The 11,400-nt window shown below is 38.3% G+C and overlaps 1 long non-coding RNA gene and 1 pseudogene across 2 annotated transcripts; one reads left to right on the forward strand and one right to left on the reverse strand.

Annotated features, from left to right (window-relative positions):
- The first annotated feature begins 1,806 nt into the window (after positions 1-1,806).
- LOC309870223 (large ribosomal subunit protein eL18 pseudogene) lies at positions 1,807-2,461 on the forward strand (annotated as a pseudogene). The gene has a single exon. The product of its transcript is annotated as a large ribosomal subunit protein eL18 pseudogene (transcript).
- Positions 2,462-3,219: 758 nt separating this feature from the next.
- Positions 3,220-5,793, reverse strand: LOC309868380. The gene is made up of 2 exons (XR_014313668.1): positions 5,736-5,793; positions 3,220-3,393 (listed from the first exon to the last, which is right to left on the reverse strand). It is a non-coding gene; the product is annotated as an uncharacterized lncRNA (long non-coding RNA).
- Between the last annotated feature and the right edge of the window lie 5,607 nt (positions 5,794-11,400).

Genomic DNA, 11,400 nt, shown 5'->3' on the forward strand with positions numbered 1-11,400 from the left:
CAATCTCTGACAATTAGTGATAACCAATATGGAAAATTTGGATTCCCTAACCATTTGTGATATTTTCTGGCCCTCTTCATGCTTCTCTGTGGGAATTAGAGTTACCAACACAAGACAATACTGATATTCTGGTGATTGCTATTGCACTAAGTAATAACAGCCTTTTCCATGACTCAGAAATCTCATGCTGTTTGCCAGCATCTATGAAACCAGGGCAGTTTACCCTGTTTATTTGCAAATAAGGTAAAATTTCAGACCATTTATATGATTCTTGACTAATTTATTCATTCCCAATCTATATACGTCTTACTTCTTTTCCTTGCCTTATTGCATTGGCTAGGAATTCTAGTATGATGTTGTAAAGAAGTTGTAGGAGGAACATTTTTGACTTGTTTCCAATCTTGGGTATTGGGATGGGGACATCCAGTTTCTCACCATTAAATATAATATAAGGTATTAAATTTTTATAGATGCTCAGTGTCAGTTTTAGATGTTCCCTTTTATTCCAGTTTGCTCAGTTTCTGCTAAAGATTTTTTCTTCTTTGTTCAAGATGGATATTGGTTTGTTCTTTTCTTGTAACATCTTTGTTCCATTTCAGCATCAGAGTAATGTTGGCATCATTACATGAATTGAGAATTTCCCCCATCGTTTCTATATACAAACTCTGGGAGAGTTTGTACAAGGTTGTTGTTATTATTTCTTTTTTAGACATTTGGTAGAACTTGCCATGAAGCCATCTGGTCTGGAATTTTCTTTTTTTTAAAGGTTTTTAATTAGAAATTTAATACTTTTAAAAGATATAGGACTAGTCAGGTTATTTATTTCCTCTTGAAGGAGCTTTTTTGGGGAGCTTAAGGTCACTGGTTGATAGTTCCAACATCTTTGTTATATTTGAATGATTTTGTTGACTGTCTCTTAATAATGTTTTATTTTTGTTTGCTGCTTTGTGTGTCTTGCAATATTTGGTTGAAAGCTGTACATCTTATGTAGAACAGTACAGACTTAGGTAAGTAATATTCATGCCTGATAATGGGCATGACTTTAATTTTGGCTAGGCCTTTAGTGTGTGAGACTATCAACCCAGACAGTAGGGCTAGATTTGGGTTATTGTTTTGTTATGGTTATAATCACTATACCACAAGCTTCAGCTTCTATCATTGTCTTGTGTTTAGGATAGGGAGTGGTTTGCCAGAAGGTTTTTCTCAATGTCTGCTTCACTCTAAGACTTAGGTCTTCCCTTTATGCTTTTGCCTCAGAAAGGACTCTTTCCATACTTTTGAAGATCACTGTTACTTCTTTCTGGAGTTTGCAACCTGATGTTGGGAGTGGCATGGAGGTGACTTTTTTTGTTCTGCTTCAATCCCAGTTTTAGATGAGTGCTCCACCCCTGTGCCTTAGAGTTAGGGCCTTCTCAGTGATTCTCCTCATCTGGAAATTGGCAATCCCTAATGTATTCTTGCCCTTCCCCAGAGGGTTTTTCTGTTCCTTTTCTCACCTGCAATATGCTTTCATCTATATCTTGAGGGAAACAGGGTGTAATGCCCTTCTTCCAGTGGGATAAGACTGTAGGAGACAAGAGAGAAGGATATGGGCAAATCTTCATGCCTTCACCTCAGGGGTTGCTCTTTCCTTCTCCAAGGCTGTACCACAAGGGATGTTTCTTCAGACTCATTCTGTTTTTGGTTTTCCCATGCACACTCAGTGAGGTCTGTGAAAAGAGTCTGTGAATGGGTGAGAATTCCTCTCTATCTGTGGATCTCAGCAGTTCTCTGCTTTCGTTTTACACTATACCCTATCTTCTCACAATGGACCATTCTGCATTCATTAACAATTTTAGTCGGTTTTGTTTGTTTGTTTTCTGGACCTGGCTGAGTAGGAAGTTCAATCATGTTGCCTACATTTGCCACAACAAAGATCAAAAGGTTTGGCACAAGGAATTCCCTATCCAGGAGATCTACCTGAGACTGTTGGTCAAGCTATATGGGTTTCTGGCCAAGTGAACTAACTCCAATTTTAACCAAGTTGTTGATTGAAGTTGTGTTGAAGAGGTTATTCATGAGTCATACCAATCAGCGCCTCTGTTCCTCTCCTGGATGATCCAGAAAATGAAGCTTCCTGGCCAGAAAGACAGAACAGTGGTGGTTTGAGGGACTGTAACCAATGTGTGTGGTAGGAGGTGGCCAAACTGAAGATGTGTGCACTGTGTGTGAGCAGTCATGACTGCAGCCACATCCGCAAAGCTGGGGGCAAGATCTTCATATTTGGCCAGTTGGCCTGGACTCTCCCAAGGGCTGTGGCACCGTCTTACTCTCTGGTCCATGAAAGTGCCCACAGGTATAGGGGTATATTGGCAAGGCCCCAGGGACCCCACACAGCCACACCAAACCCTTTGTGCAATCCAAGAGCTGGAAGCTGGAGCAGGCCAGATGCAGCAAGGCCAGCATCAGCTACAAAAAGTAACGCCAGATCCTGCCTTGTTATTAAAAAGATTCTGGTGCTGAAAAAAAATTTTTTTTAGCCAATTTTCTTTCTTTCTTTCTTTTTTCCTTCCTTCCTTCCTTCCTTTTTTTTCTCCTAGGTGTCTGTATTTATTTATTTATTTTTCTTTTTCTTTAAGTTTTTTTTTAATAAATTAATTTATTTTCAGAAAAACAGTATTCATTATTTTTTCACCACACCCAGAGCTCCATGCAATCTGTGCCCTCCATAATACTCACCACCCAGTACCCCAACCTCCCAGCCCCCCGCCACTTCATACCCCTCAGATTGTTTTTTGGAGTCCATAGCCTCTCATGGTTCACCTCTTTCTTTCTTTCTTTCTTTCTTTCTTTCTTTCTTTCTTTCTTTCTTTCTTTCTCTCTTTCTTTCTAACCAGCTTGTATAGCATCTGGTGTTTTGCTGTAGCTAAGCAAGTGCTCTTCTTGGAGGCATTTTTGTTTGCATTTCTTAAGCTAATTGTTTGCCCTGTGACCACAGCTCTGTAACAGATTCAAGAAAAGTTGTAATTTTGTAAATTATCTAGCTTTTTTTTGGTCATAAGTATGGAGTGATATTCTTTCTTGTTTCCTACATCCCATAATGAGGCCAGAGACCCTATTTCTTGACCTATAAGAAAAATTATTTCTAGGTGTTTAAACCATCTATGAGCAAATCTTATTTCATAGACCAAATGTCAGGTAATTTTGGACTTCAAATAAAAGAAAATCCAATCCAAAATATGTAAACCAGAAGTTTTTATTGTCTCTTATAAAGGTAAGCGGAGGTACAGGTTTACAAGTCCACAATTTTGTTAGGGTTCTGGGTTCTTTCTCTTTTCCACTCTGCTATTCTCAGGACATTGTTGAGTCCTTTAGGGTAACTTCCTCATGTGTCCCAGGATGGCTACCAGAGTTCTGGACATCACAGAGGTAAAAACGAACAAGCCACACATTAAAAATTTAAATAAAATTAATGACTTTTTCGTGTCATTATTTTTTAAGAGAAAGAAGGAAATCACAAAAGACTTCCTATCAGACTTGCCACATGTCTTATTCAACAGGACTGGGTCACATGCCCATTGCTCAATTGTTTACTAGAATAGGAATGGAACTCCCCTCTTAGATTTAACAGCAGGATTTGTCTCTGGCCTGGAAAGGGGACAGAGTCCTCTGAAGCACATGGCAAATTCTGTGTTTTATTTAAGAAATTCTGCTGTACCACAAGGTCATAAAGATATTTCTTTCTCTATTGATACTCTCCACATTGTCTTCTCATAATCTTGAAGTTTTGCATTTCATAGACTTTTAGTTAACACAGAATTCATTTTTATATATAAGGTCTGTAGGGATTTTCTTTCTTTCTTTCTTTCTTTCTTTTTTTTCTTTTTTTACAATAAGGATCGTCAATTTTCTGCACCTCACTAATGAGTTAGAACTTTTCCCCCCACTATTTATTCTGCCACTGCTAGCTCCCTCCTGCCCCCCACCAGGTACCAGAAGTATATATACTAAGTTCTCTGTATGTGTATGTCTGTATTGGGGTTTTCTATCTTGTTCCATTAGTTCATTTATTTATCTTCAAACTAATATCATATTGTTTAAGGACCAAAGCTTTATAATAAATCTTGAGATTTGGGAGGACAAGATGCTTCCCTCCTTATTCTAATTTTTCAAAATTGGTCCTTTACTCTTCCATATGGATTTTAAGGTTAGTTTGTCAAATCTAGTCAAAATCTCTTTTAAAATCTGAATTAGAATGGCAATGAATTTATAAACTAATTTGGGAAAAATTGTCATTCTCAAAACATTGAGAATTTTAACCTATTAGCAGTCTATACTTTTCCATTTATTTGTGTCCTGAAATACATTTTTCTATTTTCTAGTAAGATACTGTACAACTTTTGCTATATTTATTACCTGCTTTATAACTTCCAACTGCCATTGTGGATAAGATCTTTTCCTTAATTACATTTTCTAAATGGTTCTTTATTAGGTATATATAGTGAAACTACTATTTTTATTTATTGCTTGTTTATCCATTAACTTCAATGAGCTCTCATTAATTTTACTAAATCACTTATGGATATTTCTAATTTTACATGTAGATAATCATATCACTGGTTAATACTGACCATACTGTTTTGCTCATTTTTTGAGTTTTCTCTCTCTCTCTTCTTTTTTTTTTTTCTGTTTCTGGGTTTCTGTCCTGAATAGAAGCAGTACTATTGAGCATCTTTGCCTTCTTTAAAGCTAAAACTAATACAATGTGATATGTCAATTATATCTCAATCAAAGAAAAAGTAATGCTTCTAATGCTTCATGCTTAGTAAGACATTTGGTTTAGATTGTTGACAAGTCTACATCTGTTTAAGAAAATTTCCTTTAGCTCCAAATTTACTGCATCTTTCTTTCTTTCTTCCTTTTTTCTTCCTCCCTTCCTCTCTACTCTCTTTCTCTGCCTCACTTGCTTTTGTAAAAGATTAATAAATAAATGTTAAATTTTACCATAAGTTTGTGCATTTATGTTTATGACTATATTTAGCATATAATTTTTCTCATACTATACTGCCCTTGTGAAAATATTATTATTATTATTTGCCTTATGGAATTTTAACATCAAGGTTCTTCTAGCTTACAAAAGGAGTTGGGGAGCTACTCACTTTTTTTAATCTCTAGAACTCTTATCTAATATAGGAGTTAAATGTTCTTTGAAGGTTGGGTGGTATCTCATCCAATAGTTATATATGTTAAATCAAATATATATCTAATAAATATAATATTAATCATTATTAAATTAATGGTTGTAATCACATTGATTAGTTATATTAATAAAATAATGTTTAATATAATCACCAAATTAATATATTGATACTATAACTTAATATATAAATTATTAGGTTAATAAATTTCATATGTTAAGTGGATATCATTTAATATTTAATATTTTCTTCTCATTTTATAGTTGAGGCAGCAGCTGTATTACACTACTCCAATAATTGCCCTAGTTTGCCAGTTTTAGAGCTTTTCTTCTGAGCTTATCATCTTTCTCTGGGAATTAAAAAACTCCCAGCTGATCTCAGTGTATGGAGAAACACAGGCCTAGCCTTCTGACTGATTCTCAGAGAAACTTTCTCCTTGGCTTTTCCTGTCTCTCCAGGGCTCACTGAGGTGAACTGCAAATTGCCTTCCTGTGGGGTTAGGGCCTTATTTCAAACACCAAGAGCAATGGGGTTCTACATGAAAACAAGCTTTTATACCTTTCCATTGGAATCCAACGCATTCTCAGTGGTCTCTGAATAAACCGTATCCATATCTAAAATTTAAGGGAAGTTAGTTCTGGTTTGAATAAAGCACTGTCAAGCAATATCATGAGCCATTAATCCATGCTGAAATAAGAAAGTAGAGGAGATGGCAGAGGGTCTGACTTATACCATTTGAGGGACCTTGCTGATGTTTGTAGGTCACCATAGGCTTCCAAAAGAAGAGGCTGCATGGACAAGACCAGGTCTTTCCTTCCCTTTGTGAGATCTGGAACTAACCACAACATCTCTGACCTTCTTAGGTGCCTTTTCCTCCAGCTGGGGACTTGAGAACTCCCTATACCTTGTAGATCTGAAGCCAGTGTGGACAGCACAAGTTCAGAATCCCAATGCTGGATCTTCTTTCCATCAGTTGGGGAATAATGGGCTTAATCAGGTCATTCAAAAGGAAGATCACTTGATCCTTTGTGTTCCTTTCTGAGTTTTATTTTCCCTTTACTTTCACCTCTATTCCCTGAAATCAGTATTGCCTAGAAATTCTTCCTACCACAATTATGTTGCTTTCCCAGAAACTGTGAAGCCTTCCCAGCCCACACCCAGGCCCCTGCATACCACCATTCTTACTCACAGCTCCTGCGGGTTTTTCCAAGACAGAGAAGATTCAAAACACACTCTTTGAGGCAAAATGGCCCCAGGAGGAGATTCGTGCTCACATAACAGAGTCTGACAAGGAGTATAGCTTATTCCGACCCCTCTCCCATATCAGGATACATATTTGAGAGGAATTGCCAAGTATTAAATTTAAAAAGCACACAACTTCATTCTTGTGGTTTTTGTACCCCATTTCAGACAGGCCTGGACAAATTCTACTAATTCTATTGTAAGTGATGGCTCTGAAAGCATTTCCAGCAACTTGAGGGAGAAAGGAGACAGGCGAGGTCGGAAAGAGGAAGGCTGGGTACGATAAGCCTGATGGGCTCTAGGGGGACCACCCAATCTGCTTGGAAGCTGCTGCCACTCACCCTTCAGATTTTTTGAAAATCTGTTCCTGTGGACGTAGAGATTGGCAGGGATGAGGTGGCACACAAGTGAAGAAGAATGAAGGCATACCTCCCTTCTGCAAAGTGAGGCTAGCTTCCTTCTGCACTCCTATGTGCACAGAGATTAGCAGTGTCCCTCTGCTGGGGGAACCAAAGGACAGGATTCTGGCTTTCGGGGTTGTCCCTGTACTGGGATTGATTAAACTGGACCTAAGATTGTAAGTTTTCGGTGTTCAAGGCAAAGTCTGGGGCTGGAAATATGGATGGATCTTAAACATTAAAGCCCAAAGCAGACCACAAAGAGTAGAACAAGTGCTGGAAGAAGAGTGAGTAACTGGTCCCAGAACAGGTGTAGCAGGGGAGGTCTGGAAAGATCCTTCAGAAAATGCCTTTTAAGGAGGCATCACAATAACCACATGGTTCAGAGAAATCTGTACAAGGCCCAGCCTTATCGGGGGATTGAATCGCAATGTTTCATCCACATAGAATGGACGTATTGGAAGAGGAGACAGCTACCTATAGAGATCAACGGCCACTGTGTCATAGCTGTAATCATGCCTGTAATCTCTGAAATGCTAAGGTAAAAAAATAGAGGACCGTAGGGGGGTCTGTTGTGAGGTCAGAGCCATGGAAAATTTACAGAAGAGGCCATGATTAAGCAGGGTTTGAAGTGATGCTGGCAGATAAGGATGTGGGAAAAGCCAAGAGAACAGCATGTGCAGAGATACGGGGACGTGACACAACATGGTGTGGATGGAGCCATAGAAGTGAGATCATTCCAGAGGGGAGGAGGCAGGGGTAAGGGAGAGAGTCAAGATTGGAAAAGAGGATCCATGGGTTGGCATAATGATGGAGGGCCTCAAATTCCATGCTAAGGAGCTGGGTTTGTTTGGTTTTCATTAGGGTGTGTGGAGACACTGATGTATTATAACCAGGGCTAGGTCCCATGTTAGGCAATTCCAGAACTTTAAAAGACCACGGAGATTAATTGAGTAGATTTCTTAAAATTAATGATACTTGTTACCTGTCTTTTATTCTGATCCACTTCCCACCTCCGCCCCCCAACACCTCCCAAAGACTTCAGCACATAGTTTAACTCTCCTTTCGGATTTTAGCTCAAACTCAGAAAGTTGCACGGTTCTCTGAGATTAGATCTGGTCAGCAGATAGTGACCCATTTGTTTTATTGCTGTTTTCTTTGTCAGTTGGATTTGGGTTTATCAATTAGTCAGTTTCTTTGTAGTGGAAAACTGCAGTTGTAGCATTCCAGGGACAAGCTTTAGTGGGCAAGTGAACCAAATGAATCACCATGAGGCATGTGAGGTTGTGGTTGAGAAACAAATATCTGTGATACATGCCATTGACTCAGGTTATGACTTTTTGGACCCTGGATATCTGGTGTTGACCCTCCTCCCCGGCCCCCCCTCCCACCCCGAAAACATGGAATGAGCAGACAAAACTTTGGTCTGACGTTGAGCATTTATATGAACACATCTGTCCCAGCTTTCTAATTTGTGAGTAAAAACATTGTAAATGTACCTACAAAGGAACACTTCTGGACCAAGACATTAAGATATTCGAGGCCTTTTCAAAAAATGGAGATGATGAACATTCCCTCCTAACTTCACCTATTCAAGAAAAAGCTGGACACAGACATAACTAAGTAAGTATTATGGTTGAAGAATAGTTGGATTTTTTGTTTGTTTGTTTTTAGTCCCCTGGCAGAGGAAAAGAAAAGTATACTTATGGTGCGATGACTAGTGCTGATGGAAACACATAACCTAGGGGTAGGGACCCTGGTGAAGGGTGGAGGTCTGCATCTTGGTCCCGAGGGCCTTGTTACCCAGGATCCTGGCTCAGTGTTGTGCAGGCAGGTGGCACTGGACAATGACAGCAAGGATGGTTCCTTGGTGTTAGCAGGCTTCTTGGAAGCAAAGGCAGGATTTCTGAAAATGATGCTCAAAGGCAAGGTCCTTTTCCAAGTCTCTTTCCTGGCTGGAGGCTCTGGCTTGATTCTGGGATGAAACTTCAACCTGTGTTTTGGAAGCTGGGAATACCCATCTGCTTCAGGAAGGCTTAATCGTCAGAATGAACACTCTGAAATTATAAGTTCATTTTTGTTATTATTACTTGTAATTTGAGTAGAGTTGACACACAATGTTACATTGGTTTCAGGTGTACAATATAGGGATTCAGTAAGTTTATACGTTATCCTATGCTCACCACAAGGGGAGCTGCCGTCTGTCCCCATAAATTGCCATTTAGCCTCATTGACTGTGTCCCTCATGCCGCACCTTGCATTCTTGTGGCTTCCTCATTCCATCACTGGAAAACTGGGTCTCCCACTCCCCTCTGCCCACTTTGCCCATTTCCCTGCCCTTTTCCGTTCTGGCAACCATCAGTTTGTTCTCTGCATTTATATGTCTCTTTCTGCTTTTTGTTTGATAAATTCATTTTTATATGAAATAAGTGATTAAAGACCTTGCCCAAAGAATCAGAGCTCATAAGTGGATAGGAGGGTATTTAAGTCTTCTCTGACTGGCTCTACAACAGCTCTATCTAACGGAAATATAACACAGGCCACATATTTTATTATTGTATTTATTGAGGTAAGCTTAGTATACCACATTATATCAGCTCCAGGTGAACAACACTATCATTTGATATTTGAATTTATACTATAAAGTGATCATTGTCATAAATCTAGTTATCATCCCCACCATACAGTTGACCCTCATCACCATTTTGGTCCACTCCCTAAAACTCTTCCCCTCCGATAACCACTAATCTGTTCTCATTATCTATGAGTTTTGTTTTGTTTGTTCATTTGAATTTTTTTTTTTTTAAGGTTCTACATGTAAGTGAAACCATATGGCATTTGTCTTTCTCTGGCTGATTTCATTTAGCACAATACCCTTAAGGTCCATCCATGGTGTCACAAATGGTGAGATTTCCTTCCCTTTTTCTGGATGTAGTAGTATTCCGTTCATTGTATATTTATATATACATCTACATATATATGTACACACACATATATATCACATTGTTCTAGATACACATCTACAGAGATGTCATATATGTGTGTGCCTGTATCTATCTATATCTATATATCACATCTATATTTATTCATCCTTGACAGACACTTAGGTTGTGTCCATATCTTGACTATATAAATAAAGCTACAATGAGCATAAAGGTGCATATATCTTTTCTAATGAGTGTTTTTGTATTCTTCAGATAAGTTTCCCAGTCATAGAATAGCTGGATCATATGGTAGTTCTATTTTTAATTCTTTGAGGGATCTCCGTATTGTTTTCCTGTAGTGCCTGCACCAGCTTACAACCCCACCAACAGTGTATGAGGCTTCTTTTTCTCCAAAACCTTTCTAACACTTGTTATTTCTTATCTCTTTGATGCTAACCATTCTGACAGATGTAAGGTGATAGCTCATCGTAGTATTGATTTGCATTTCCTTGATGATGAGTGATGTTGAGCATCTTTTCAGGTGCCTGTTCACCATCCTTTGAGAAACATGTCTATTCAGATCTTCTGCCCATTTTTTTAATCAAATTTTTAAAATTTGCTTTCTTATTCTTTGTATATTTTGGGTATTAACCCTTTGGCAGAAATATGATTTTCAAATATCTTTTCCCATCTGGAAGGTTGTATTTTTATTTTGTTAATAGTTTCCTTCAGTATGAGGAAAATTTTAGCTTAATGGAGTTCTACACGTTTTTGTTTGTTTGTTTGTTTGTTTGCTTTTATTGACTTTGTAGTCAGATCCACAAATATATATATGAGTGAGGTCAAGGAGCTTACCATCTTTGTTTTCCTCTAGAAGTACTATAATTCCTGGTCTTACATTCAACTCTGTAAATTATTTCAACAAGATAGTGGTTCAGTGTCATTCTTTTGCACTAGCTGTGTATGCTCAGTTTTCCCGGTACCATTTATTGAAGGGGTTGTTGTTTTCCCATTGTATATTCTTGCCTCCTTTGCCATTTATTAATTGGCCCTATATGTGTGGGTTTATTTCTGGGTTCTTTACCCTGTTCCATTAATCTGTATGTCTGTTTTTATGCCAATACTATACTGTTTTGATTACCATAGCTTTGTAGTAGAGTTTGAAATCAGAGAGTCTGATACCTTTGGCTTTTTTTTTTTCCTTTCTTAATATTGCTTTGGCTATTAGAGGTCTTTTGTGGTTGCACACAAATTTTAAAATTATTTGTTCTAGTTCTGTGAAAAATGCCATTGGAATTTGATAAGGATTGCATTGAATTTATAAATTGCTTTGGGTAGTATGGACATTTTACCAATATTAATTCTTGGGGTACTTGGGTGGCTCAGTGGCTTAAAGCCTCTGCCTTCGGCTCAGGTCATGATCTCAGGGTCCTGGGATCAAGCCCTGTATCGGGCTTTCTGCTCAGCAGGGAGCCAGCTACCTCCCTCTCTCTCTGCCTGCCTCTGCCTACTTGGGATCTCTCTCTCTGTCAAATAAATAAATAAAATCTTTAAAACAAAACAAAACAAAGCAATATTAATTCTTCCAGTCCATTAGCACAGAATATCTTTCTATATACTTATGTTTTCTTCAGTTTCTTTCATCAGTGTCAAAGAGTT

This window comes from Mustela nivalis (assembly GCF_964662115.1).
Source record: "Mustela nivalis genome assembly, chromosome: 7".
NCBI lineage: Eukaryota > Metazoa > Chordata > Mammalia > Carnivora > Mustelidae > Mustela > Mustela nivalis.